Source organism: Macaca nemestrina, chromosome 14 (assembly GCF_043159975.1).
Source record: "Macaca nemestrina isolate mMacNem1 chromosome 14, mMacNem.hap1, whole genome shotgun sequence".
Classification (NCBI taxonomy): Eukaryota; Metazoa; Chordata; class Mammalia; order Primates; family Cercopithecidae; genus Macaca; species Macaca nemestrina.
The window spans coordinates 60,471,417-60,497,989 of NC_092138.1; the positions used below are offsets into that span (position 1 = coordinate 60,471,417).

Sequence of the window (26,573 nt, forward strand, 5' to 3'; positions counted from 1 at the left end):
GTAGTAAGCCAATGAGAGGAGGGGTGGAACTTACACGGCCATTTGGCTTTTAAATTATAAATTTCAATATATACCAAAACGTGTGTGTAGTCAAGTATTTAAAAAAAAAAAAAATCTTAAATATGCTGCCTTCTGTACTGCAGGAATGGCCACAGACTTGCTCTCTGCTCTGACTATGTAATGACACCACTTCTATATTCATCATCACTTTTAGATATTAATGATCAGATAAAAGGCTCGATTTCAGTGGAATTAAGAGAGAGAGAGTAGATACTGATCTCAAGAAGTGTCAGTAACATACTTATTATCAACTTAAGAGAAAAAAATCAAGGGAAGGAGGAAGATATTTGGGGAACACAAACATGATCAAGCCTCAAATAACACATGGCAGATAATCTCCCAGTGCTTCTATATTCCAAATTTACCTTTCTTCTCAATGTAAGCTGAAATGTTACCAAATAGAAAGTATTCTCCTAAGTCTTCAAGTATTCTGACTTTGATTATATCATTTTTGTCTTTATATAGTTGTAGTAAAAGACAAATTTGCCAACATTTATGAAGAACGATTGTTTCTCTCAACAGGATCTAAATACTTTGTTAACGATCTTTAAGTAAATATATTTCTACTGCCACACCTTCCAGAGAATGCTAAATAAAAAGAGTTGTTTCTGGAAGGATCACTTCAATCTAAATCAAACCTACTATTTGGAGTGCTCATTATTACAACTGAGAACGTAAGGAGCATATATAAAACAACTTTGTTTTATCTGTTAACATGTTTGACATATTCTCCAGACTGGCAGCCCAAAGGAACCTTATTAAGTTGGAGTCGCTGTGTTGGAGGATGAATTCTCATCATTTATTTGCCCTTGAGTATACTCACAAACCATCCCTGTTAGTTTCTATTGCTGTACAAAAGCATTGCTCCAAACATACCTGCTTAAAACAGCAGGTATTTATTTTCTCACTGCTTCTCTGGCTTGAAATCTGAGTACCACCTAGGTGAGTGTTGGCTAGGGCTGAAGTCTTAGCTGAGGTTCACCATGGTAAGATTTGCTACTAAGTTCACTCAGGTGGTTGGCAGAATTCATTTCTTTGTGGGTGTTGAAGGTTTTTTGTTTTTGTTTGTTTGTTTGTTTTCTGTTTTTTGTTTTGGTTTGGTTTTTTTGCTTGTTTGGTGGTTGTTATTGTTTGGTTTTTGCTGGCTTTCAACAGAAGGCTACTTTCAGCTTCTAGAAGTTGTCCAAATTTTCTTGGCATGAGCGATCACTCAACATGCCACTTGTTTCCTTAAAGCCACAAAAGGAAAGGAAGACACTATAGCAAGATGCCATCACTAATCATGTATGCATAATCAGATACCTCTGCTGCATTCTATTGGTTAGAAGCACATCACAGGAACTCTTAAAAGGAGATAATCACACAACAGCACAAACATCAGGAGTTGGGATAACGACATCTACCTTTAGAATCAACCTGCCACACCATTCATACATATATTTTTATCCAACATTCCAATAATGTTAATAGTCTGCTGAAAAAAATTGTCTAGTGTACCATTTGATAGAATAACAAATTGAAGTCTAATTTATACAAACCTTTATGCCTTAGACATTTATCCTACATCATAATCTAAGCAAAACTCTGAATCAAAGAATGTGACCCAGAATTCTATTTTAAAGTTCTGTATGAACTTCAATTTCTATTTTCACAGATGTGGAAGAAAAATTAAATGATAATCACATTGAAAAACTCATCAATCTACCTTTTGAAGTAGGAAAGTTAAATGAATACAAATACCTTCATTATACAGCAGAAATTGTCTGCATTAAATGCACAATCTCACATACCAATAGACTTAATGAATTAAAACATGCAACTCATTATTTGAGAAAATATCATGAAGTTTTGAATTTACTAGATTACTGCTTCTATGTTCCTAGGGTTATTTATTAGTAAATTCTTAATAAATGAATTATAAAGTAAATATGTCTTCAACCCTAACACAAAATTATGAACTCAAGGATTCTGACAATGAACGCTCTTTTTTATTGACATTTAATTGAACCATGATTTTTTGAATATATAAACTTTAAAATATTATCAAAATACTAAAATAAAGATATCTATCATTGTGTTTATTCTTTCTTTATATATATATATATATCTTAAAATTCAGTTATGCATTTAAATCACCATGGCTTCCAATTTCTCTAACCTAATATTTTTATATTTATGTATTTATTTTTATTTTTTCTCTGACCTAATATCATCTTCTACTTGTACTACAAGACATGACTCCTACTGTATATGTCTTCATTTCCAAATTTGTTCACTACAGAGAAGTCAATTAATGCAGCTTGGTTTTGCTTCCTTGTTGACAGTCTTTTAGAAGTTTTGGGTTCCTTTTTGGATGAAATCTGAATTTGTTCAGTTAGTTTCTGTAGTCCTGTATAATCGAGCACTTTATAAATGTCTTCCTGCTTCTTGCCTTGTTTATTGTGCTACAGTTGTATGCTTCCAACTGCTCAAAGAATCATCTTCCTTACCACCTCACTGACCCAACACTTCTTTTATTCCTTTCCCGGATAATTGCATCAAACTCTCCAGACCTCAGGATATGTTACTTCATATAACTAGCATTCCAATGATAAAGGGGGTATCAGGGCTGATAGATTTAGCAAGTCAACATTGGTAAGATGCTTCACTGTGATAGGCATGTGAAAACCATTGTCTCTGAAGAATAAGTTAGTTCTAGTAAACTTGTACAATTTAAATGTAGATATGGCATAATTCCATGGTGAACAAATCATAATTATTATAGAAAAAATAGATAATTAAAATGAGACATATCTTCTAGAAATTATTCCTCTTTACATTAGTAAACATTCTAATATTTATATATTCACATTTTATATTAAACGAGTTCATAATATTTATAGAGTTTCAAAAATTACTTTTTTAGAATTATTGCAAAATATTAAATATAAAATGTGCTTATATATTCAAGTTCATAGAATATACAGTTTTACCTTTTATCATTGAAAAATAGTCCCTTGGGTCATAATTTATTTAAACCTACTCTTTTTGGTTGAACTTTTCCTTAAAATTTTCCTATTTTTAACAGTAGTGTAATGAACATTCTTATAGGTAAATATTTTTATATGCACTTTTTTTCTTAAAATCACTATCTAAAGATTAAATTAATAGGTCAGTTGGCATATATATTTTTAAGCTATCAGAAATGATAATACTAATTTATGCTCTAATTAATATGTTGTAAAGTAATTTTGAATCCTCTTAATCCATCCTCAAAAACTCAAGCCTCTGAGTTACTTGTAGAAGGTTAATCAAAATGCAAAGTGGGAAAATGACAAATTCTAGTATAATTTTAAGAGAAATTAATTTTAAATACCTTGATATTTTATATACATTCTCTGTACAAAATAGAATTAATAACAACATGATTAGTTTATTAATATTTCAAACAACTACAGAGACTCAGCAGTTAAACAAAGTATGTAATAAATTAGAGAGATATTAACTGGGAAAAGATAATCAGCTCACTGGCTACCCTCACGGTTGAATTAATTTAATAATTTTGCCAACATCTTAAATTCTATAGTCTCAAAAATCGTATTTAAAAATTATGTGTACATAGTAGGTATATATATTTATGAAATACATGCAATATTTTGATATAGGCATACAACGCATAATCGTCACATCAGGGTGATTATGGTCAACAATAACTTGTTGTGCATTTAAAAATAACTCAAAAATCTTATTTTGACAGAACACTAGGAGCCAGTTTATCCATATGTCAGGATAGATTCCAATTATTTATGTCCAGACAGCCAGTGGATTAAAAGAACATAATAATTACAGACAGGTTTAAAAATATCTATGTTATCTGACCCATCTAATTAATCTTTAGATAGTTACTTTAAGAAAAAAGTGCATACAAAAATATTTACCTATAAGAATGTTCAGTGTAGTACTGTTAAAAATAACAAAATTTTGTAATTTTTTAAATCATTCTTATAATTTTTATAACCTGTCATAAGTATGGTAGAGATACAATCAGATACACTTACATAAACATCATTTCTGTATTCCTTCCTAATTGCAGACCTGCTGAGAGTGTCAAGTTTTAGTAAAATTAAAAGAGTTATTTTATAGCAGAGGATTATGTATGTCATGCTGATGTTTAATGAAATCCGTGACACCAAAGGAGAACATTTAGGGTGAGTCGATACATAGAATATGACTTTTCCCTAGAAGTTCACAGGAATGACAAAGCTCTATTGCAAATGTCAAGAGGTTCAGTGGTCTAAATGATATCCTCTTTCCTTTGCACCATGGATTTTCAGAAGTTTATGCGTTATGCCAAGGTTTGTCATATTTTCAATGCTTTATTTTGTAAAAGTATTTAATATGCAAGCCATTTTAATTTTATAATAGCTATCCTAATCAAAGAGACATGTCTGCTTTAATAGTATATATTACTGTTCTGTGTCACAGGATTGCAGCTTAATTTATTTAGTCACCTGTGTAAAATAGCATCCATAAGAAAATTGTTGTGGGGACTGTCTTCCAAAGCACCATATATGATATTTTCCACTGGTTTAGATTGCCTGTGTTATTATTCATCAATATAGATGATCAAGAGTTGCAATATCGATTGGTATTGATGTCAAGAAAGCAAAAAGAGAGGTAACCTCAATGAGCTTGAATAAGAAAGGATTTATGGAAAACATTTAAGCATAGGAGTAAATGTGAAACACATTTCAAAGGAAACAAGTTAGCAAATGGTTTAAGTGACAGAAAGCTCTGTGTAAATAATGGCTGAATATTTTTTCACTGTTCATTTGAGTAAGAAAGCCACTGACATTAGTAATCAATGGTTTACCTCTAGATTTTTACAAGTAAAAGAGTTGTCGAAATAAAATTCCAAATGCTACAGCATGTCTGAGATCAAGATTTTTAGTTAATGTTCATTGATTTCATATTGTAACACTGAATTTGTTAATGTAATTTTGCAACAAAACTCATTTCCTATTAATATAAAAGGGTTAACATAATTTAAAAAGAAATAGATATAGTTCATTCATTCTAACTTAAGATCAGGCCTAATGTATTCTATTCTATAGTGATTAATGACACTCTGAAAAATACAACTGGGAACTAAATGTGCCATAGGATGAAATTAAGAAAAAATATAACAAAAACAAATATTTCTAAAATCAAATTAAGAGATGATTTAGATTAAATTTTCAAAACAGACCCAATCAATTTTTGACAATAAACATTTAATCTGTCAAGGGCTTAGCTATACAAGCTTGTGGTGGATGAGTTACATGTGATAAAATTTTATTTGCCAGAAAGATGAATTCTCAAATTCCCATCTTTGCACTCATTGATTATGTTCTCTAGAAATGAATCTGAGGATTCTTTTAGTCCCAGTTCTGTGGATAGTTATTGACTTTTAGATAGTAATGAACACTAATTAGATAAGATTGTTCCTTGTGGTAAAACAATAGCTTGAGAGAAAAAAATAATACTTGCATGCTTCATTGAGGACCAGAAAAGGATATTATACATTGCATTATTTTGTACTCATGCTTCACAAATCCCTGAATGAAGAACTAATAAAGGTGCATATGCATTTTCCTATTTTTTATGTAGTATTACTTAACTGATTGATGTACACTAGTTATTATTTCTTTATAATAGTTTATTTTAAAGCTTATTTGTTTAGGATTCTGTTTTTCACTACTACATTGGACACTGAACTAGGTGTCTAAATAAAAGAATGGATTAATTAATGATTCTTTACTCTGTAATTTTAATTATGGATTGTATCACTGAAAACAAGCAAGCATCAAATAGCTCACAGGATAAGTTGGTAGCACAAAATTAAACTTTCATTTTCTTGATTTCCAAGATATTATGTTATTCTATACACTGCATAGCAACTTTTCCTCCCTATAAGAATTTTAAAATTTATTTTAATTTTTCTTTTTATTGATATTATTTAATTAAGAATTCATAATTTTACATACCTGTGTGACTCTATGATGTTTTGATATAGGTGTATAATATGTAATGATTAAATCAAGCTAATTATCAGATCCATAGCCTCACTTCTTTTCTATGGTGAGTTATGAGAAATGTACCCTCTAGGCCATGGTGCCTAAAGGAGGAATAGGTGTCCCTAAAAACCTAAACATCCCGATACATATTTGAGAACGTATGAAAATAAAAACAGTTTCATTACACACAGTAGGCAAATAGCTGAAAAATTATCCTAAAAGCAACTTAGAGGCAGGTAGTGGGACAGATCACTGGAGTTGTCCTGCTGCTACCCAGTAATGCCCTGTATGTAAGTTGTAACAAACTCATGTACTCAGCAAGCTAGCCTTGTCTGAGTCCTTCCTTTTTTCCTTGGTTTCTTTCTAGTTTGGGGGGTCCTTGCTTGGGGAGATGTTACATTGCTTGGTTTTCCTCATAATAGGATCGTGTGCGGTTGTGCTTAGAGGGAGCTCCAGGTTGCACTATCTTAATATACTTGCTTCCGAGGAATGGCAGATACTTTTCTCTACTATTTATATATAACATCAACGGGAAAAGCTCTGACTGGTCCAAGTTGGACTTCATGTCCATTCCTAGCTCAGTATCTGTAACCAGAGGTCACACGATTGTTCACGAATTAATCACAAGCTTGTTACTGTGGTTACGTGACCTCCATAACAAGAACCATATTGGGTGGTGAATGGATTATTTCATAAGAGAAGCGGGGCTGCTGCACATAGAAAAGAGATGACAAGATAATCTTCAGGAGAGAGCAATTATGTCTCCAAATGTTATGATTCATTTTATCTTTTAGAAGTTCCAAACAATCCCAGTCATATGGACACAGACATTACACAATTTAGGAAGGCAAACATAGGTCATAGAGTACTATATTGTAGTAGAGTACTGTATTACTAACTATAATGTACATACAAATGTCACATAATAGTTTTCAAAGTGATTTAATTAGTTTTATATCCCTGTGAATTCAGGAAAGTGCTAAATATATGGTAGCTCAAAGTCTAAAGTTCCTGTCTTAAAAAAATCAAAAGTAATGCCTTAGTATTTATGCTCTCTTGGACAAACAACTAAACTCTTCAGAACTTCATTCATGAACTGGGAGTAGTAATGGTTCTAACTTCATGGATTTGTAATTAAGATTGAATAGGCAAATATATGCAAAGTGCTTTGAAATGTGTCTGATACATATTAAGCACTTAGAAAAGTTTACCTATTATTATCATAATTATATTTCTGTTGCCGTGATTTAATCACATGGCTTTGTTATCCTTTCCACTTTGGACTGAAAACCAGAAATCAGCTTGTTATCTAAAGACTACCATTGACAGATTAGGGAACTGATACGCTTCTTTTACTAAGGTGTCTGGTGAAGTAAATCTTCCCAATATATAGTGACTTTCCAGTCAGCCTCAGATTCCCAAGAGGTTCTGAGTATAAAATTCACATAGGAAATGCAGCAAATCTAGAAAGAATTATACAAGCAGGAAGAAAATAAGACCCAGAGAGAAGCTGAAGTACACATTGGAGGAGTCAGGAGAATAGGAAAGAATTAATACTTAGTTCAGAGGGGATGACCAAAAAATGTGAGTAACCAAACATATTGTAGATTTATTATTCAACCCTGAAATAAATAAATTATAATTAATTTATTTATCAGCTTACAAAACGGTTATATCCTTGCAATTAGCCCTTCTGCCCTAAAGGAAAGAGCTTTTTGTTTCCTAAAACACTAAAGTGCCAAACTAACACTGTTTCAATTGTTATCACAGTGACCAAGACACAGCCTAGAGATGAAGGATGACTACTATAGCCATATATCCATATTCTGAATATATCGATTCCTGATTACTCCCAAAAAGCCCCCAATTTTTTTTCACTTTAGAAAACCAAGGTCATTAAGTTGGTATTTACCACACCAATGACTCATATATAAAAGTGTACACATATTCTTGGGAAGCTACAATCTGTAATTGTGTTGTTTTTAAATAAATGGGCACAAAACATTTTAGTTCAAATGCATTTGGTGATTCTGAGATTGCTTTCCTACAGCACACTCCTTTTTTTTTTTTTTTTTTTCCAGAGGAATACAGAAGCATTTTGGGAGAATTAACTTCTACCCTGGAGTTGGAACAGGACAGCCACAGACCTAGTTACTCTTAGAGCAATACAAAAAGACAGAACTTCCCCAGGGCCATCCTGGTCAGCATCCACCTGCTGGAGTTGACCTACCAGGTTTACAATTTAAAAAAAAAAGAGAAAGTAAAATTTAGCCCGTTTGTATATCTACACTTGAGGTATAGTGAATAGAGAATGATATTAGAAGATAGAAGCCTGGCTATATTACTAATTACCTCTCTCTCTGAGAAAGTAATTTAACCTCCCTGGTCTTCAATTTCCTAACTTCTAATGAGATGTGGCTGTAAAGGATTGTCTATAATAAACCCTCCAACTCTTCAAATCTGTAAATTATCTTGTCAACCCCTGACATATCTGAATAAACCTGAAGAAGTTATTACACTGAGCACAATTTTATTCCAGGGACTTGTTTAACTCAAGCAAGCAATCATGTTCTGATTTTGGCGATTTTAAAAATTGATATATACACTCAGCTGAGATGTTGAGAGTTGAGTTACACATTGTATCATTGTTTGAAATGGGCACAGATTTCACAGTATTAAATATTTCCAGTGTTATATTGATACATTATATAAATATGTAACTATTTATATTTTTATAAATTATTTTAAAAATTTGGAGAGTTTTAATTTGATATACTTTTGCAACTTGAGAAAAAAAGACCTTTTCTCTGAATCAGGTTTTAGTTTTCTTTGATTCTTTACTTTTCCCTACTAATTATTAAACTGAAAAAAAAATGTTCTTAGGTAAAATGAATAGTTTGGAGCTTACTTTCTATGTTTTAGTTGCTGTGGAATTTCAAGACATGTGTAATATGATTTTTCAATGGCAATAGAAGACTTGGTTTTAAGTCCCAATTCGGCTTTTAGTATTTCTTTCCATCTGATAGCAGTCTCCTTTTTCTTACTAACAAATTTCCTGACTAAGGCAAAAACAAACAACAAAAAATTAGGGAAGTAAAGCTTAATGTTAGAAAGCAAAGGAAGGAATTAAGTCGACAGAGTAGAAGGAAATGCATCACATTTAGCATTTCTTACCTTTTCTCCTGCACTTCCTAAACCCTCTTTATTTCATGAGATCACCACCTGATAGTCAGTCACCTGATAGTTAGTTTGGAGGTAGTCTTCTCCTCACTTCCTAGTATTCTTACACCAGAATTGTGCTTCCATTGTTTTAACTACAAAATCACATCTTGCAGCAGTTACAGTTCTGAATTTTCACCCCATTAAAATTTTACATTATTTGAAGACACAAAATGGATCACATTTGTATTTGTATATCCCAGAATGCTTCCTTAGTTAAAATTAAAACTCAATGAATATGTGTAAATTATAAGAAGCTGGATATCCAGAGGCTTTATTTTCTCTGTCAATATTCAACTGTTTCTCAGAGTGTCTGACTCAGTTTAGAATAGATAATATTTAATGGTTCATTTTGTGAGGCAGATTTATGTACTTGTCAGCATTGCTTTGTAATAAGTAACCCCCAGAGCTTAGCTAGTTACAATTATGGTCATTTCTTGCTCAATTCACATGTCACCATCTGCAGTTCAACTATAACTGCTGCCCTTGCAGCTTTTGTAGGTAGTGCTTGGCATAACTCCCAGAGAATTTTATCTCTGGAAAGAGGGCAGCCCTATTGTGAACATGCCAATTACCAAAGCGAAAAGGAAGAAAGCAGGGCTGAGCTCAGTCACAAAATGTAACTTCAAGTTTCTTCTTGAATGTGCCACTTTAGCTCATATTCCATAAACAAAGCAAGTCATGTGACCAAGTCCAAAGTTAAAGAGGCAAAGATCTCACATAGTAATGAGTGTATTATATAATTCTATTACTGAAAAAATTGAGTCAAAAATTATAAAGAATGCAGTAGAACACTTTCCACACTCCTGGAGAGAAATATTCATTTTCCTCCTTTTCATATGCAATATATATATTTTCCTTACCTCCCCCCAAAGAAGGCACCATCACATTCTTATGCCATCTGCTCATCAGGCTCAAAGTCAGAGTTCATGACCATCTACACAGAAGTTACAAATGTGGTTTATCTAAATATGGAGAAATATGGACTGAAAAGAGAAATTATTTTCCTACACACAGCCAATGCACATCAACAGGACAAAGGATAACTACAGTAAGCATCTGCATTCAGAAAGGGAAAGAAAGGGAGGCAGACAGATGTCATTGGTTCATAACAATTCCAAAGCCAGATAGCCCTTGTTTTGAAGGAAGAGAACATTTCTTTATTATGCTCAAATTCATTTCTGAGAGAAGTAACCCCATACAAATATTGTTGGGACTCTTTGTTTTTCCATCTGAAATGTATTGTTTCTCATTACCCTTCCTGTGACTGTCCCAAGAGGATGATGGTTAACCTGCACTCCTAGAGGGTAGCAGAACTTCTGACTTTTTTTTCCAGTCTATAAACATATGGGACATCAATTGATGGTTTACATGCCCAAAATACCAACAACTTCTAATCCAGCCTGGAATTAAATTTGTCAGTATAAAAGTCTCAAAAAATATAACAATGAGTTACTTCTATAGTAGTCTCCCCTTATCCATGGTTATGTTTTTCATGGTTGTAGGTTTCAGTAACCCACAGGCAACCATTGTCTGAAAATATTAAATGAAAGATTGCAGACAAACAACTCAAAAGTTTAAAATTACACACTGTTTGGAGTAGAGTGATGAATTCTCAAGTCATCCAGCTCCCTCCTGCCTGGGATGTGAATCCCCCGTGTTCAGCAGATTCATGCTGTAGAAGCCACTCACCACCCCGTGGTCACTTAAGTAGCCTTCTTGGTTATCTGTTAACTCTTGCTCTATCACAGTGCTTATGTTCCAGAAACCTGTATCTTACTTAATAATGACCCCAAAGTGCAAGAGCAGTGATGTTGGCATATTGTTATAATTGTTCTGTATTATTATGGGTTCTATTGTTATTGTTGTTAATCTAGTACTCTTCCTAACTTATACATTAAACTTTATCATAGGTATATTTGTATAGGAAAAAGCATTGTATATATAGGTTTTAGTACTATACGAAGTTTCAGGCATTCACTGGGGGTCTTGGAAAGCATCCCCCATGAATAAGCGGTGGACTACTGTATATTCATTATGTACAGGTCAAATTTTCTAAATTAGTTTGTTAATAATGTATCATTTAGATTTCTATGAAACAATTATGCTAGCTGTTTATAAATGTCAGCCTTATGCATTTCTTACATTAATAGTCTGTTTCTTTATATTGACTTCTTGCATTAGTTAGGACTCTGGTCTGTGACAAGCAAAAATATTGTTACTGGACACATACAGCTTTTACACAATTTTAGAGGAAAAGCATTAAATATTTTTCTAATAACTTACGTTTTAGTTGCACAGTTTTTTGTTGTTGATGTGGTTTTTCACATTAAAAATGTTCATGTCCTTGCTTATTTTGCTGAGACTTAATTTTTATCATGCCCATTTGTTGAATTTTATCAAAAACGTTTCTGCACCTATTGAAAAAATTACTTGTTATTAAGTTGCATATTGCATTGAATCACGAGTTGATGTTCAAGTATATTGCATTTTTCATTTATATGATATTGTCACACATTGGATTATCTATACATGATGCAGTATAGTTTTTATATATCATTGGATTTGAATGGCTAATAACTTGTTCGGGACTCGTTGGTTTAATCATGCAATTGTTTAAACATTGTTCCGCAATTTTTCTTTTTTTATCTAGTTTTTTTTCTTGAGGGGGCGTCAAATTTTCATATGAAAATTATTCTGGCCTCCTAAAATGAATTGGCAAGTGTTCCTCTTTGTTAGTTCTTTCTGAGTTTATGCGATTTTAGTGATATTTCTACCATACTTATTTGTACAAATTTACTTATTTACTTGCACACCATCTGAGATTGGAATTTGTTGTTTTTGGAAAGCGTTATTTAGAATTCAATTTTCTTACAGGATTTTTTAAGATTTTTCTATTATTTCTTTCCTTTTTTTTTTTTTTTTGACATCCAATGACCTCTGAACTTTTCATTGGTCTCCTGCTCCCCAAAGAGTACCCTGCTTCTCCGGCTTAATGTCTCCGAACTTTGGTGGTGTTGATCAGATGCCACTTTGGCATTCACTATCAGGAGGGTGGTGTTTTGTATGGTTTGCATGGAGTTTCTGCTGTCCAGGGCATCACCAAGATTGAAGTCTTCGCCATTTTCCAGCAGGCGGCGGTAGGTGGCGATCTCAGCCTCCAGGTTGACCTTGATGTTCAGCATAACCTGGTACTCCTAGGCCTGGTGCTACTCCTCTGCCCGGGTCTGTGCCAACTCTGACTCCAGGTGCAGCAGGATCCCGTTGAACTGTTCCATCTGTAGGGCGTAGTGGACCTCCACCTCCCTCAGGCTGTTTTCCAAGCTGGCCTTCAGATTTCTCATCAAGTCCAGGTCGATCTCCAAGGACTGGACTGTAGGTCTCAGCTCGTGAACGTCACCTCAGCAGATCCAACCTCAGGGGTCTGCGTGGTGACCACTGTGGTGCTCTCCTCAATCTGCCTAGACCAGTACTTGTCCAGCTCTTCTCAGTTCTTGCGAGCCAGCTCGTCATATTGGACCCAGATGTCTGTCACGATCTTGGCGAGGTCCTGAGATTTGGGGGCATCTACCTCCACAGTTAACCTAGAGGTGCAATCTGGGCTTGCAGGCCTTTTATTTCCTCTTCACGGTTCTTCTTCATAAACAACAGCTTCTCATTGAGAGCCTCAATCTCTGTCTCCAGCTGCAGCGGAGTGAAATTGGTGTCATCAATGACCTTGCGGAGCCCACGGATGTTGTTCTCCACAGACTGGCGCATGACCAGCTCTGTCTCATACTTGACTCTAAAGCCATCAGCAGCAGGTGGGGTATTGTTGATCTGCTTTACAATGTGGACATTGTCTGTGGTATTTGCGAAGATCGGAGCCCTCAGGTCCTGAACAGTCTTGAAGTAATGGCTCCAGTCTCTGCCCTGAGGTCCCTTCTTTTCCAGGTGTTCCCCGATTTTGCTCTCCAGCTTCCTGTTCTCGGTCTCCAGGCTCCTCACTCTGTCCAAGTAGTAAGCCAGGCCGTCGGTCAAGCTTTGCATGGTCTCCTTCTTGTTCTGGATGCCTCCCCATTCCTGCTAGACCCCTGGCCATCGCCAAGGCCGGGCCCCTGGACTCCATGCCACCTGGGAAGCTGGTGGAGCGGGACACAGAGATCCGGGAACCAGAGCCCTCGCCTGCATTGACGCTGGCTGCACTGCTGGCTGTCCAGGTGCCATAGCTGGGCACCTGGACAGAGCTCAGGGATCGGTAGTTGGTGGAGAAGGTGGAGCAAGTGGTGAAGCTCATGCTGTTCGGGGAGGTGAGCGAGAGGACAGGACTTAGGCTTTGCCGATGACCACATTTTCTGTTATTTTTTGAATTGGTTTTGATAAGTTGTGTTTTTTTCATGAACTTTGCTTTATCCAAATTGTTATTACATAAGCTTGTTCATAGCATCCTTTATTATCTTTTATTTTATTTTGATCGGTTATATTATCAATTTCTGTATAATAAATTTCACCCATTATAAATCCACAATGCAATGCATTTTTGACCAAGGTCATTTTAAATGAGGAATAAATCGTTTGGTAACATAAATAGCAACATAAAGAGTTTGGTAACGTACCTTTTTTCAGTCAATTCGCTAGCGCTACCTACTGGCTACAGGAAACAACCAATCTTCTTTATTTTGTTATGGTTTTGTCTTTTTGAGAATTTCAAATAAATGAAATAATGAAATATGTAATCTTGTGTGTCTGGATTCTTTCACTTTCAGAATACATTTGATACTCGTGCTCTATTATGTATCATACACTAAGTGATTTTCATCACTAAGTACCATTCCACTGAATGGAGATACCATAATTTGCTTAATCATTCATAATTTGGATATGCTCACAATTTGTGATGAATATTTGGGTTGTTTACAGTTTGGATCATTATAAATAAAGCTCCTATGAACATTCTCATAGAAATTTTACATAAATGTGTTTTCCTTATTCTTGGCTAAAAACCTGTAAATTTAATTTCTGGATTATACAGTAATCACATCTTTAATTATACAAGAAATTGACCAACTACTTGCACAAGTGTCTGTACCATTTCACATTCCCCTAGCAATATCCGAGAGTTATAGATGCTCCACATCTTTGTCAACACTTGCCATTTTCTTTTTAGTACTAACCCACCTGAGAGGGCATGCACCGGCATCTCATGTGGTTTTAATATTCATTTCTCTAATGACTGATACTGAGCATTATGTCTACAATGTCATTTTATGAACTTTTTAACTTCTATAGGATTTCAGGTCATGTTAAATTATTTGCAAGAATGGCAAAAATAATTTTTCCTGCATACCTACTTTTTGCCATATAAAGTTGAATTTTTTTTTCTCATTGGAAGGTGGAGTTTCTTTACCCTTTGGATCTGGGCTTAAACATGTGATTTGCTTTGGGAAATTTGCCACTTAGAAATAAGGTATAAACAAATGTTAAAATGCTTTAATCAAGTGCACCAGTAATCTTCATTTTGATTACTAAAGAATTCATTATTTTTCTGTCCTTAACTTATTAATCTGTCAGCAACATTTGACATTATTTCTCACTCATCTTTGAAACACTTTCAGACTCTATACACTTTACTTCTTAAACAGCAACCTTGCTTAATTTTCTTGCTATATTTTTGGATCTTCGTACTTCATTTCCTCATCGAAACAATCTCTTGAATTTAGAGTGCACCAGGATATGGTCTTTGGATTTCTTTTCTTTTCTACTGACATTCAGGCCATTTGTGATCTTATTCAGTCTCACAGAACATAATGCATCTATCAATTGATGAATACCCAATATATACCTCCATCTCAGATCTCTATGTATGAGCTCTAGGTTCATATCCATTGCTTACCCAATATATCCATTTAGATGCCTCCTGATGCTCTTAAAATTAACATAAACAAACAAGTTTCTAACCATTTACCTCAAACAAAGCCTTCTGAAGTCTTACAGATCTCAATTACTCTTATCATAATATTCTCGGAGTCATCTTGAATCCCTGTCTTCCTCATGAATCCCATGTCCAGTCTCTCAGCAAATTCTATCTATTGTAACTTGAAAATACATACAGAATACAACAAACTCTTAATTTCTCTATTGCCACAACTCTGATCCAATCATCGTCATTCTTGTCTGGATTATTTCATTGATCATCTAACTCATCCCCCTAATGCTATTCTAATCTTTATATGTCCCTTTTCACCCCAGTAACAATAGTATCCTTTAAAACCATGGGGCATATTATGCTACTTTTCATTTTGTAAGACCTACACAATCTGGTCCCCTCTCACCTCTTTGAATGCATTTACTATTCATCGCCTTACTTTCTCAGGTACAGTTGTAGTGACTTTCATCACATTACCCCAACATGTTGCAACATTGTTCTCTTCAAACTGACTCTCATTTTTGGCTGAAATTTCTACCATAGATTTCTATCACTCATTCCCTCATGTTGCTCAGATTTTTATTCCATAACTTTTTCAGTGAGCTCTTCCCTAAATGGCAGATTTAATAATAAATGTCCCTTTGCAAATATTCTGTCTTCACAACACACGGTGTTTGTATTTACTCTGTAAAATATGATCCTTGTTATAGCAAGGATATGTGTCATCATCCATTTGTCCACTGCTCTATCCAATGTGTGTGTCAAAGTGATAGGCTATTGATAAACATGTGTTGAATAACTGAATGCATTAATAAATCTAGTTTATAGCCTCAAATTCTTCTCACTAAAATAATAATAATATCTTGGTTTCTCTGTGGCTTTATTTCAAACAAAGTGGATATCTGAAATGCAGAAACAAAAATGTTTTGTGAACCATTAAGTCTTTGAAATAATGGAGTGACTGAAATTATCTAACAAAACTTACTAAGGCAATTTATTTTTCTAAAATTACAGAGGATAAGTGAACAAAATAGGAGTGTTGAAAACATCCTACCAAAATGAGCATACAAAAAAACCTAGGTCGCAAAATCTACCAATAATGCATTGAACCTACTGTTGAAAACTAACAATTTAGCCGGGCGCGGTGGCTCAAGCCTGTAATCCCAGCACTTTGGGAGGCCGAGACGGGCGGATCACGAGGTCAGGAGATCGAGACCATCCTGGCTAACCCGGTGAAACCCCGTCTCTACTAAAAAAATACAAAAAACTAGCCGGGTGAGGTGGCGGCGCCTGTAGTCCCAGCTACTCGGGAGGCTGAGGCAGGAGAATGGCGTAAAAACCCGGGAGGCAGAGCTTGTAGTGAGCTGAGATCTGGCCACTGCACTCCAGCCTAGGCGACAGAGCAAGACTCCGTCTCAAAAAAAAAAAAAAAAAAAAAAAAAGAAAACTAACAATTTAGAGTTGAAATATGAAATCACTAAGCATATCCTCTAAAGGTTGTTTAACCAAGTGAAAATATGTACAACACTATGTACTAAGTTTCCATCATATATTGTCAAATGAGGTTCAACTAGTATTACTTTGTCATAGCCAAATATCTAAACTACAATAATAATTATTAGCTAAGGGATTATTCCATTATAACTTTTAAAAAGCATTCTCACTATACTCATGGGTTAGCCACTATTCCATATTATCTTGTAAGCCACAGTATGTTGGTTATAACCCAAACCTACTGTGACTTCTTAACTGTTAAAAAATAATTAATATATAATTCTTGGTATAGGCTGGGGGGGTAGCTAATTGAATGATTAAAAAATTAACAAGAAATAGGCTATTTCAAGAAAATGGAAAATTTTTTGTTATTAATCAGTTCAGAAAATACAATTTTCCATTAAGAAAATATTAGCAAAACTTCTAGCTGAATAGCAGAAAGAATTTGGAATTTAAGTTTGGAAGGCATATCAAGGATATGTTCATAATGGGATACAGTTGCATATTCTTAATTGCTTATTTTGCATGTATTAGATGAATATTGAATATTAACATCTATGTAACATAAATATTTAATTCCCTTCATCATTCTGAAATGGAATTCAGGGCACTTAAAAAATTCCATTAACCAGAGTAAAAATAATTGTATATTAAAATTATTGTAAGAAGGAGAACAAATCAAGAGAAGGATTTATAAACATATATGAAAATGACTGACTTGCATGCAAATTACATGGAAGGAAAAGAAATGAATGCTTGCTGTGAACTTACTCTTTGGATCATTTTTAAGTTTACCTCATTTATAAAAATAAACATTTCAGTACCTGATTTTTTTCCCAAATTGCATTGCTTGTAGAAATATAGTAGGTGAATTGCATAAGAATCAGACTACTAAGAACTCAACAAGAACATGAACACAGAGCCCCACCTTATTGCCTCCGAGTTTTACAGACAGTATTTTAAACAAATGTCTTACAAACTACTCAATAAGATAAGGAGAATAAAGTACATGTATAACTATTGAAAAAATTATGACACAGTGCATGATATGCCTGATGTGTGTTTCTAATTGAAAGATAAAAATTATTAAAAACACTGTAAATGCTCACAAACTGGCCAATTATCCGATCTTATACAGCTTAATCTCTGAATTTTCCTATATACATATCCACACATCGAAAAATCTTATATAAACACTGACACATGAAAAATAAGAATAAATATACGAAAACATGCAAATAATTTTGATGGAATCATTTCATAAATATGTTATATTTCTTACTAACAACAGCAATGTATTTTAAACAATTGGAGCATGGGTAACTACATAAAGAAAGAAATGTACTGGATATTTTGGCCTGACAAGTTTCTAAACCCTTTCTCCAGACTAAAAGCCATTCTCAAGACAAAGAAAAAAGTGAAACTATGAAATTCTGATAGTTTGTACTGATATACCTCAAGTAAGAGATTGTTTACAATTTGAAGAAGATACCAAAACAACAGAAATAATTCTCAGCTGAGTCAAGAGATCAAAAATGTTTATTACTTTTTAGATTTTAATGTATTTTGGAGTTACTGAGTAGCTAATAGTAGGGAGGAACCCATTAGATATTTCTAAAAATTCAATATTTGACACAGATAAGGTTAGAGAGATGTCATAATAAACTTATATGATACAGGTAAATATTTGAAGGGAATTATTGAAAAAAAAATACTTAAAGGGCAAAGACCATAAAAATAATTCACAAAGTAGAACACCCAATAAACAAAACTAAAATCAAAATATCTTGGTGAGATTTAATAAAGAGAAATTGTACTGAATTGAGAGAAAAACTGTACCTTCATATTGAAAAGTCAATCTGAAAACAAGAAATTTTGACTCATCATGAGAGATATGAAGACCTAGATAAGGCCTGGCCTGAAGCTTACTCAATTTGATGCACTTTTTTATGAAAAGGAGTGTAAAATTATGAATACAGAATTGGGTATAAAATTAAATATCAATTTAGAATAAGAAAAAAATACAAATCTAAAAGTGTTTGACTAATAACTCCAACATCACAAAAGACAAAAAACAAAATAATATTTTTGTTAAGTGCATTATAAACCCTATAATAATTTTCTCCCCTACATTTATTGATAGCATTATTATTGTCTTTCAAAATTATTTTATTGACTTATGAAATATATTGCATTGCTTTCCTCCCCAAGGATCATTATTTAACATTCAGAATTTAGAATAATGTGTTTCAGATTCTCAACATGCTATTGCTAATATCATGTATTTTTTTAGGGCTTTCATTAACTTGAGAAAGTCTTGTAATAAAGTTTGTAGCCCCCTCTCCAACACTTGGATGAGTTTTCCGGTTTAGCTTCTGATGTCATACTTTTCAAAATGTCTTTCTTATACTACATCATTCAGTTGTAGGTGCTGTAGTATATACTCATATTGTATTGTGATCACTACACCTGCATCTGACTTTAGATAGCAGTTAATATAATATTTTATTGCTGATTTTGTTTTTTTTATTTCTAGGAAGTAAAGTATATAGCATTTTTTCTTCCAATTTTCTACTTTTATATAACGCTTGGCATTTAATAATACTGATATGCAGTGACAAATAAAATAAATTGTAATGAAATTAGAAAAAATTATTAAGCTTATGGGATAAAGATAGCTTTTATAAGTTCATTATTTATCCTAGAGGCTGTGAAAAAAATAAAAGATGTACAGATGAGAATTCATAAAAATTTAAGGTCCACATGTGGAGCAAAATAAAAAAAATATATAGAATACAATTGACAGATTAAAAAAGATTTTATAATATATCATTGACAAAGATTAAATAGCTAGAATATATTTTAAAACTCAAGTGAATAAGAAAAAGACAAACGACATAAGAACATAGGTAAAGGACAAGACTGAATAATTCTAAAAGAAGATACAAATTACCTATAAACAAGTGAGAAGGCAATAACAAAAAACATAAACACTGAAAGAATTGATAGAGCGTATGTTTTCTACAAAGTGGATAAATGGAAAATATAAATTCAATTTAAACTCAAGAAGTTTGGGTAACACAGAAAGTAATACAAACTTACTGACAGAAAAGTTGACAGTGTCCATTAAAATTTAAAACTTATACATACTTAAAATTCAACAATAAGAACACAAACAAACTGATTAATAAATCAACACAAGACCTTAACAGACGCCTCATTGAAGAAAATATAGAGATGGCAAGCAAGCACATCATAAAAATCAGGAAAATGCAAATTAAAAAGAGATATCACTACCTACCTATTAGAATGGTCACAATCTAAAACATTCAGAGTACTACATATTGGTGAAGATATGGAACAAAAGAAACTTTCTTTCATTGCTGGTGAAAATGCAAAATTGTACAACCACTTTGGTAAAATTTGTGGAGATTTATTTCTTACAGAACCAAGTGTACTCTGACCATACGAAACAGCAATCATACTTCTCGATATTTACCAAAAAGAGCTGGAGACTTATATCCAGACAATGACCTGCATATAGAAATTTACTGAAGCTTTTTTTTTTTCTCACAATTGCCAATATTTACAAGCAACTGAGATCTCTTTCAATAGATGAATGCCTAAATAAACTATGGTGCATCCAGACGATGGAATATTATTCAGTGCTAAAAAGAAATGATCCAGCAAGCAATGAAAAGGTATAAAGGAAAATTAAACACATTATTACTAAGTGAAAGAAGCCAGTCTGAAAAAAAGATATATACTATATAATTATAACTGTGTGACATCCTGGCAAACGTAAAACTATGGAGAAGTAAAAAGATCAATGGTTTCCAGGAGTTGAGGGGAAGGGGAGATGAATAGGAGGAGCACAGATGATTCTTAGGGCAGTGTAATTTCTCAGTATAATACTATATTAGTGGATATATGTTGTTATACATATATCCAAACCCATAGAGTGTACGTGACCAAGAAGGTACTCTAATGTAAACAATGGACATTCAGTGATAATAATGCTTCAATATAGGTTCATCAATTGTGACAAATGTACCACTCTGGTGGGGGATGTTGACAGAACTGGAGAGGCTATGCATGTGTGGGAGTAAGGGGTATGTGGGAAATCTCTGTACCTTCTGCTCATTTTTCCTATGACCTTAAATCTGCTCTAAAAATAAAATCCATTATAAAAACAAAAGCTAACAAACAGCAACAAAAAGTATATATCTATTAATCTCTCTCTCTCTCTTAAATTTAGACATTTAGATGAGGAATGTGGAGTGGTGGAGAGAGAGTAAGTTGACATTCAGAGTGGGATTGTGCAGTACAATCTTGTTTATAAAGAAAAAGAACTCAAAAAATCTATTTGACCCACAATGCCACACTGGAAAAGTGCCATATGACATATCCAAGTAATAGAATACTAAGTAGCCACTAAAAGTTAGAGGTAGATCTACACAGAGCAGCATGGATAGATATGCCCAGTATTATTAAATAAAACAGTAAGAGTAATGAAAAGTCCAGCTTCAAATGCATATGCACATGTACATGCATATATACACATCTCTATATATGCACACATATAATACAATTTATTTGCAAATAAGACATATGTCTCATTGTTTCTACATGCATATAAGTATTTATTTGAGCCAGCAGAGAAGGCATCAGAAAGATTTCCCAACTGTCAACAGAGCTTAACTCTGGTGATATCCGAGTGAGAGATAAGGAAAGCAAGCAAAGCTGGATTGGAGAAATTGAACATTTTTACTTTTCATTCATATTATTGTATATCACTTAATGAGAAAATAAAATACATATTTATCTTCAAATTTATCATTGATAATGATAAATTAGACTTGGCATTAATTCTCAATGAATTCACATAGACATGTAAACATACAGTTTTTTTTAAAAAAAAATCTTGTATACTACAAATAGTTTTAAATATCTGTGGCCCGCCAGGTCCCACATACATTTTTAGAGACACAGTGTTGAACAAGCCAATTACAACATGAGCTGTGTAACAATAGGGGTATGCTCAAGGGCTGGTAGAATTCAGGGAAGGTTTCCCATGAGGCAGGTCATCACCAGATGAGGTTTCCTCAAGAGCTGTGAGGCAAGCAGTGACTGAAAGAGCGGTTGTTAAATATAAGAGGGAGGGCCTTTTTGAAAAAGGATGTTATTTGGAAAGGCGTAACAATGTGTGAGTGCATATTTGGGAAATCTCAAATAATTGCATACTACCTATGTGCAGATTATATATGGGGATTGCAGGAGTTAAGAAAAAGTTAGCAAGAGCCCAATCATAAAGAGTATTGGGCCAGGGCATGGACTTTGGTTCCTTTTTTGTTCTGCTCTGTTTTAATTACTTTCCCCACCTCAAAAAGAGAAACGAAGAGTTTTGTTTCAAAAAGATTGTTCTGAAAATAAAACGAAAAATGAAAAACAGGTGGAATAAAGGGCAGATTCTAAATTTAGAGAAAGAAGTAAAGACGAAATACTTTAGCTTATGGAAATGTGTGATTTCATAAACTAAGGTAACAAAAATGGGAATGAGGAGAAAGGGAGAAATTCAGTAGTTACCATTACGTTAGAACATAGTGATACAGGAAGGTATTGGGTATGGGGAGATGTATATAGACTTTTCCATAAAAATTACACTATAATAAACATGAAAACACATTTCTAGATTAGATTCAGCTTTGCTTGATTATTTATTTTGCTTTCCTTACAAGATGTCAGTTTATAAATGTAATTATTAAGGATTTAGAATAACCCAATGAACCACTAAATGAACTGATATATTGACACCTCTCTAACAGAATGGGGCCAGGGTTACCACTATTTGTGTTGCCTTTTTGCTAGATAACGCAGAAGAGGTAAGAAACAAAATGAACAGCAGTAGTTTTGGCCTCTGAAAAGCTAAAATCCACTTTTTTTTTTCTTTTTGCTTAGGGACCTCATCGAACATATACAGGAAGGTAAAAAATGAAGTTTCTTGTTCCAGGAATAGTGTGTGTGTGTGTGTGTGTGTGTATATATATATAACACTAGAAAGCAGCTTTATTGCTAAAAAGCAATCCATTTATTTAGATGTTCTCTTCTTAGGCAACTGTAAACTTTTCTACCACCATAACACCACTCTGTATTTTTCACTTTCAGTCTTCTCTTCAAACACTTTTTTCAAGAGAATCCGCATAACTGTCTCTGTTCCTGCTTCTTTATCCTCTCCAATGAGAAGATCCAATGTATCTCCCACTTTCACCGTTCTGCTTTTCTTCCATAATTTTTCCTCATTCAGCCTGAGTTCACCTTTGTAGAATGCATCTTCCACTTTGTTTCTCCCAATATCTAGCCCCGTCTTCAAGACAACATCATACCAAAAAGACTGCACTGCTTTTTCCAGGTCTTTATAGTCTTTGACTACAGTGGGGTCATCCTCAAGCTCCTCTTCCTGCTCACTCATCTCCTCATGATCGCTTTCTTCATCAGAGTCCTCTTCATCTACTTTATGCAGAGACTTTTTAGTAGATTTTGTAGAGCTTATATTACTTTTGAGTCTTATGGAAAAAGGAAAAATATATTCTGGAGATAGTAAAAGTCCTGGGAGTCTCAGTGAGAAAATATTATAAAAAAGTGTTTTATAATTTGGTGCACGTAACTTGGTACTAGAAAAATACAAGTATCGATTCCAGGAAGTACAGAGTTTGTATGACGCAGGTGTCCCTCGGAGAACACCCCAGAGTCCAATCCAGGCATCTGGCTTTCTTAAAACACCAGCAAGCAATTTAACACTAGCCATAGCCATGGCGCTTATAATCTGTACGTCAGGCCCTCTCGTCCCTCCGCGCCAGGAATATTTTAAATTGAATCTCTCAACCAACTGAAATTCAAGTGAGAGACAGCAGTCAATTTAGCAAAAAAGTATATAATATCAGATCTTAAAAAATATTCACGATTATTATATATTTGTATTAGATGTGTGAGCTTAGAGTCATTTATACCCTTTGGTAAAGATTTAAAACTTTTGCTATACATTAAGCCACAATCTGTTAGTCTCACAAATTTACTCCAGTATAATGTGGTAGGGTTTTCTGGGGTTTTTTGTTTGTTTGTTTTTGTTTTAACCTAAGGTATATCATTTAGGATGTAAGTAAAAATAATATTAAAGTTTTCATGGATACTGAGTTACAGTTACTATTTTTCTTTGGAACAAGAAAAGTTTGGGACATGTGAGTCAATATATTGAGTTCAATTGCTCATCAAAGAATCCCTTTCTTGAAGATCACTTAGCAAATGAGCATAGCTTTTCAAGTTCTAATTACAATAGATAAATAGATAGGTAGATATACAATTGATCGGTAGATAGATGAATAGAAATATATAGTCATATCTTAGGGAAATACTTTTGGGCAATTGATCACAGCTAATTTAACCTTTTGCATATTTAACGTAAACCTTTAACATAAAATTTATTTCCTAAATTTTATTTGTACATGTATACACTTCCTGTGTCTGTGCTTTCGTTTCAAATTCACAGTCAATTTTTTCCTTGACTGCTGGTGTAAAACAATAGAAACAAGACATATGGGAGCAAAACTGCCAGTAAGCCACACTGGGGCAAATTATCAACCTTTACATCCCAGCCCATCAAAGACATGGTTTCAATATTACTGATTTAAGGTGTTTCAAAGTTGAAATAATTTTTAAAATGATGACTAAAGAGAAAAATCTGCATTGGTTACTAGGTAGAGATTTTTGTCATTTGTCATTTGACAATTAATTAAATTGTTTGTCTTCTGTTACAATGTGGAATAGCCTAAAGGCCACCAGGTGAAGAAGTATTGTTAATAGGAACTTCTCCATTTATTAACTACCTGTGACAGGAATTGTTGGCTAATATATCTATAATTCAACAGAGTCAAAATCTATCTATCACAGTCTAAACTAACTAAACCAGGGTGAGAATTATGTCAAAAGGGATTTCTTACTTCTAAAGGGAATTCATCTCGAGACAACTCCAAATATGGAACAGAATTTGGTAAGCCTAAAATAAGACTTAATTTTTCATATTTGTTCATAATATCTTCAGAAACATGGTTTTATGCCAGGTGCAGTCACTTATGCCTGTAATCCTAGGGTTTTGGGAGGCCAAGGAAGAAGGATTTCTTGAGGCCAGGCATTCCAGACCAGCCTGGGCAACACAGAGAGACCCCATCTCTAAAAAAAATAATACAAAATAGTTGGGCATGGTGGTGCACAGCTATAGGCCTAATTACTTGAGAGACTCAGGCAGGAGGATCACCTGAGCCCAGGGGTTCAAGATTACAGTATGCTATGATCATGCCACTGCACTTTAGCCTGGATGAGACAGTGAGACCCTATCTCAAAAACAAACCAAAACAAGAAAGCATGGTTTTATAAATTTTAAAACAATCGTAGTTAAACAATTTTTTAAAAGATTTAAAAGTTACCAGCATCCTTCAAGGAGCAAATGTTAGGTTTTATTTTTTAAGTAGGTACTTAAATATCTAAAGTTTATTTTTCTAATTTTAGTTCTTAGACGAATACAACAAAGTTTGCAGGTATTAGTATTTAAATTTAAGAATAAAATGCACTTATTTTAATAGAATTCAAACTGAAAAAAAGGAAAGAAACTCAAATTGTTTTAGCTACTTAAATCATTTCTATCAGGCTATGTCCCTGAAGGAGGATAATTCAATTTAAAAAGATCAGAGTATTGACTGAGACAAAGATCCCTAGGTACTTAACAGATAAATGAAACAGATTAAAATGAAACCTACCTAATGTGATAAAACTGAATGTGGATATTTATATTTAGGGCTCTTTTTCTTAGGACAGTTAATTATTTAGAATAGAATAGTATATGGGAGACTAACTTTCACTGGGTGTATTAAGAAAGAACATAGTAATTGCTAGAATATAAAAGATTAATTGTTAGATAATGGCCATTACTAACTACTTAACCTGAACATAAGTCTTTTCGAAGTTACACAAGAATGTAAGCTTCTTTCTCAATGTGACTTTAGTGACATTTTCGAATATTATTATTAGAAAAGGAAGAGGTTATTGTTAATAATTTGGACCCTGGATTCAAGTGCTCTGGATATATTCTTATCAGCAAAATGATCCTATGTAAGTTATGTATGACCCCTTAACATCAATTTCTTCCTCTACCACAGGGGTCCTCAAACCCCAGGCCATGGACCCATACCAGTCCATAGCCTCTTAGTAACTGGGTTTCACAGCAGGAAGTGGGTCACAGGTGAGCCACAAAGCTTCATCTATATTTACAGCCACTCCCCATCACTCGCATTACCACCTGAGCTCCACCTCCTGTCAGATAAGCAGAGGTATTAGCTTCTCAAAGGAGAACGAACCCTATTGTGAATTGCACAAGCAAAGAATCTAGGTTGCAGGCTCCTTATGAGACTCGAATGCTGATGATCTGTCACTGTCTCCCATCATCACGAGATGGGAGTGTCTAGTTGCAGGAAAACAAGCTCAGAGATCCCACTGATTCTACATTATGGTGCGTTGTATAGTTATTTTATTATATATTATAATGTAATAATAATAGTAATAAAGTGTACAATAAATGCAATGTTCTTGAATCATCATGAAACCATCCCCTTACCACCAATCTGGTCCTTGGAAAAATTGTCTTCCATGAAACAGGTCCCTGGTGCCAAAAAGGTTGAGAACTGTTGGTCTACAAAATGGTGGTAATGAGTGCCTCTCTCAGAATGGAATAAATATTTAATAATATACTGTATCTAAAACATTAACTGAAGTGATTGGCATAAATACAAAAATAATAAAAAATGATAGTTCTT

General features: G+C 33.8%; 2 pseudogenes; both read right to left on the reverse strand.

Annotated features, from left to right (window-relative positions):
* Positions 1-12,306: 12,306 nt before the first annotated feature.
* Positions 12,307-13,590, reverse strand: LOC105485782 (keratin, type I cytoskeletal 18 pseudogene; annotated as a pseudogene).
* A 9,204-nt stretch (positions 13,591-22,794) lies between these two features.
* Positions 22,795-23,560, reverse strand: LOC105485630 (mitochondrial transcription rescue factor 1 pseudogene; annotated as a pseudogene).
* Positions 23,561-26,573: the final 3,013 nt, after the last annotated feature.